This window comes from Rutidosis leptorrhynchoides, chromosome 4, assembly GCF_046630445.1.
Source record: "Rutidosis leptorrhynchoides isolate AG116_Rl617_1_P2 chromosome 4, CSIRO_AGI_Rlap_v1, whole genome shotgun sequence".
NCBI lineage: Eukaryota > Viridiplantae > Streptophyta > Magnoliopsida > Asterales > Asteraceae > Rutidosis > Rutidosis leptorrhynchoides.
The window spans coordinates 28,853,886-28,858,467 of NC_092336.1; the positions used below are offsets into that span (position 1 = coordinate 28,853,886).

Below are 4,582 nucleotides of genomic sequence, written 5' to 3' on the forward strand. Positions count from 1 at the left end.
GAAATAGTGTTTTATATTACTAAAGAATTTCTTTCGTTTTTGGTACGACAACCCTTTTTCAAGGAATCCACATACTAAGTAGTTTGCATAATCTGCAAACCATGGAATTTCACTATAATCTATCTTCAATAGATATTCATCAGGAAAGTTGTCTTGTATGGCCGATTCATTTAGAACTTCTAATTCGGGATTTTCAAGACGAGAAAGATGATCAGCGGCGAGATTTTCTGCTCCCTTTTTATCTCGGATTTCAATATCAAACTCTTGTAAGAGTAAGATCCAACGGATTAATTGTGGTTTGGCATCTTGTTTCGAAAATAGGTATCTAAGAGCAGAATGGTCGGTATAGACCACCATTTTAGCTAGAACGAGATATGAACGAAATTTGTCAAAAGCAAAGACAATAGCAAGGAGTTCTTTTTCAGTAGTTGTGTAATTCATTTGTTCTCCTTGTAACGTCTTACTAGCATAATAAATAGGTTGAAATCGTTTTTTAAACCTTTGTCCTAAAACGGCTCCCATTGCAAAATCACTTGCATCGCACATAAGTTCAAACGGTAGATTCCAATTTGGAGTTATCATGATCGACGCATTAGTGAGTTTCTCTTTAAGAATATTAAAAGATTTGATGCATTCATCTGAAAAGATGAATGGAGCATCCTTTTCTAGGAGTTTATTCATAGGAGTGGCAATTTTAGAAAAATCTTTTATGAAACGTCGGTAAAAACCGGCATGCCCTAGAAAACTCCTAACTCCTCTAACATTGGTGGGATGTGGAAGTTTAGCAATTACATCTACTTTAGCTCTATCCACTTCAATTCCTTCCTTTGAAATTTTATGTCCAAGAACGATGCCTTCTTTGACCATGAAATGGCATTTCTCCCAATTAAGTACTAGATTTGATTATTCGTATCTAATAAGCATTCGTTCAAGATTAACTAGACATGTTTCAAAAGTATCACCGAAGACTGAAAAGTCATCCATGAAAACTTCCATGCATTCTTCTATCATGTCGTGAAAGATCGCCATCATGCACCTTTGAAAGGTAGCAGGGGCGTTGCAAAGTCCAAATGGCATGCGTTTGTAAGCAAAAGTACCATAAGGGCACGTGAACATGGTTTTGTCTTAATCCTCGGGTGCTATTATAATTTGAAAATATCCGGAAAAACCAACAAGAAAACAATAGTAACTATTTCCGGCTAATCTTTCCAATATTTGATCAGTAAAAGGTAAGGGAAAGTGATCTTTTCTGGTGGTGTCATTTAATTTTCTATAATCAATACAAACACGCCATCCTGTTACAGTCCTAGTAGGAATAAGCTCATTTTTCTCATTTGTATGACAGTCATGCCACCCTTCTTAGGTACGCATTGAACTGGGCTTACCCATGGACTATCAGAAATTGGATAAATTAAACCTGCATCAAGTAGTTTAATAATTTCTTTCTTAACAACATCTTGCATATTAGGATTTAGTCTTCGTTGGCCTTGCACATACGTTTTATGACCTTCTTCCATAAGGATTTTATGTGTGCAATACGAAGGACTTATTCCTTTAATATCATGAATTTTCCATGCAATAGCTGGTTTATGAGCTTTTAGCAAAGAAATGAGTTGTGATTTTTCATTTTCAGTAAGAGAAGACGATATTATTACAGGTAATTCAGATTCACCATGTAAATAAGCGTATTCCAAATGGTTTGGAAGTGGCTTTAACTCTAATGTCGATAGTTCTTCTATCGATAATTTATATCGATATCTGTCTTCTTCTTTTAGCATTTGAATTTCTTCTGTTGTTGGTTCATATCCATTAGCCATAAGTGTAGCTAACATTTCAGTTTCATCAATTGGTTCAGTTCCTTCTCCTAAAGAACATTCTCCTGTTCCTTGTAATTCTGGAAATTCTTCTAACAATTCTGCATGTGAATCTATGGTTTGAATATAATAAAATGTATCATCTGCAGATTGCGGTTGTTGCATGGCTCTATCAACTGAAAAGGTAACACTCTCGTCCTCTATACTTAGGGTCAGTTTCTTACCAAACACGTCTATTATTGCTTTAGCCGTGTTTAAGAATGGTCTTCCTAATATGAGAGGTACTCGAGAATCTTCTTCCATGTCCAGAATAACAAAATCTACTGGAAATACTAAAGTACCAACTTTAACTAGCATGTTCTCCATTATCCTTCTAGGATATTTTACTGCTCGGTCGGCTAGTTGTATGCTTATTCGTGTTGGTTTCAATTCTCCAAGGTCTAGTTTAGCGTATAGTGAATACGGCATTAGATTTATACTAGCACATAAGTCTGCCAATGCTTCTATTGAACTAAGACTACCCAGAAAACATGGAATTGTGAAACTTCCTGGATCTGATAATTTTTCTGGTATCTTATTCAACAGCACTGCTGAACAATTAGCATTCATAGTAACAGCCGAGAGTTCTTCCATTTTCTTTCTATTTGTGATTAGATCTTTCAAAAATTTAGCATATCTAGGCATTCCTGAAATCACATCAATGAAAGGAAGATTTACATTTATTTGTTTAAACATATCCAAGAATTTGGATTGCTCGGCTTCAAGTCTTTCTTTTCTCATTTTACTCGGGTAAGGAAGTGGTGGTTGGTATGGTTTAACATAAGGTTTAACCTTAACTGTGTTATCTTCATTAACCTTTTCAACTACCGGTTCTTTTTCCTTATCTTGATCGGATTGTGGTTCTTGTGGAGTAGGAATAGCATTATCAAAAATTACAGGTATTTAGGTGGTTTAAGTGTAATACCACTTCTTGTGGTAATGGCTTTAGCTGTTTCATTCCGGGGGTTAGTATTTGTATCACTAGGTAAACTTTCCGGTTTTCTTTCACCTATTAACCTTGCTAGGTTGCTTACTTCTTGTTCCAAATTTTGAATAGAAGCTTGTTGATTTCTAAATGCTTGAGCATTTTGTTCATTCGTTTGTTTCTGAGATGTGAAAAATTGTGTTTGAGAATCAACTAGCTTCGACATCATGTCTTCTAAATTTGGTTTTTTATCATCAGTTTGTGGTGGTTTATTTTGAAAAATAGGTCTTTGCTGGTTGTAAGTATTATTGGATACTTGTTGATTACTTGGACCTTGTTGGTTGTTGTATGGAACATTTCAGTTATAATTCTGGTTTTGATTGTACATCGGTCTTGGTGGTTGATAATTATTCTGATAATTATTTCCAGGCCTTTGGTTTATGTATGAAACATTCTCTCTTTGTTCCATTGTTAGTTCAATACTGAGACAATCTTTTGTCAAATGTGGTCCTCCACACTGCTCACAAATAATTCGTATTGAGTGGATATCTTTAGTCATCTTTTCCATTCGTCTCTCGACAGCATCTATTTTTGCGGAAATGGAATCTAAGTCATGGCTAGAATCGGCTCTAGCTGCTTTAGATGATCTAACGATATCTTTTTCTTCGTGCCACTCATGTGAGTGGGAAGCAGTGTTATAAATAATTTTATAAGCATCAGTTGCTGTTTTCTTCATAATGGAACCACCAGCTGCTATATCTATGTCTTTTCTTGTAGTGATGTCGCATCCTTGGTAGAATATTTGTACTATTTGACAGGTGTCTAAACCATGTTGCGGACATCCTCTTAGTAATTTTCCAAATCTTTTCCAAGCCTCATATAAAGTTTCATTTGGCTTCTGTGAGAAAGTAACAATTTCTCCTTGAAGTCTAACGGCTTTAGATGCCGGAAAGAATTGTTTAAGAAATTTTTCAACTAGAACGTCCCATGTATCAATCGCCCCTTCAGGTAACGATTCTAACCAATCTTTGGCTTCTCCCTTTAAAGTCCAGGGAAATAACATGAGATATATCTGTTCATCCTCAACTTCTCGAATTTTAAATAGAGTGCAGATCCTATTAAATGTACGAAGATGTTCATTTGGATCTTCCTTCGGTGCACCACTAAATTGGCATTGATTAGTTACCATGTGTAGGATTTGTCCTTTGATTTCATAATCTGGCGCATTAATGTCTGGTTGAGTAATTGCGTGACCTTGGCCAGTGCGTTTAGCTCTCATTCGGTCTTCCATACTTAGAGGTTCCAGATTTTCCATGATTGAATTTGTTGAATCTGAATCACTAGAGGATTCTGATTTAATGGTTCGTTCCTCAACAATCTCTGTTTGAATGATTGGTGGTTCTGGAGGAAAGATTAATGGTTCAGGATCTATGAATTGCCCCTGAATATTCTTCGAATTCTCAATTGTGATGTCGGGTTCAAAAAATGGATTATCGGAAATTTGAATTGGAGTAATTGGTCGACTGGATGACGATTCTAAAGAAAAATCAACGGCGACAATATTTGCTAGATGTCTTGATCGAGTTACAGGTGGTGAACGTACAAAAGGTGGTGAACGTTTTGCTCGATGCATTCACTGAATATCCTATTAGTTATAAAAAAGAAAGAAAAATTATATAAGTTATCAAATTAATAGACTTTTCTGATTTTGCCCACGTTTCGAATAGCCAAAAGATGCAGCAGAGGGGCAGGATTCGTTTGGTCTCAATATAATTGAGTACTGTTTGGCTCCAATAACCCAGTC

General features: G+C 35.8%; 1 non-coding gene across 1 annotated transcript; it reads left to right on the forward strand.

The window, feature by feature from the left end:
- The first annotated feature begins 3,602 nt into the window (after nt 1-3,602).
- LOC139845685 (small nucleolar RNA R71) lies at nt 3,603-3,709 on the forward strand. The gene has a single exon (XR_011758449.1). It is a non-coding gene; the product is annotated as a small nucleolar RNA R71 (small nucleolar RNA).
- Nucleotides 3,710-4,582: the final 873 nt, after the last annotated feature.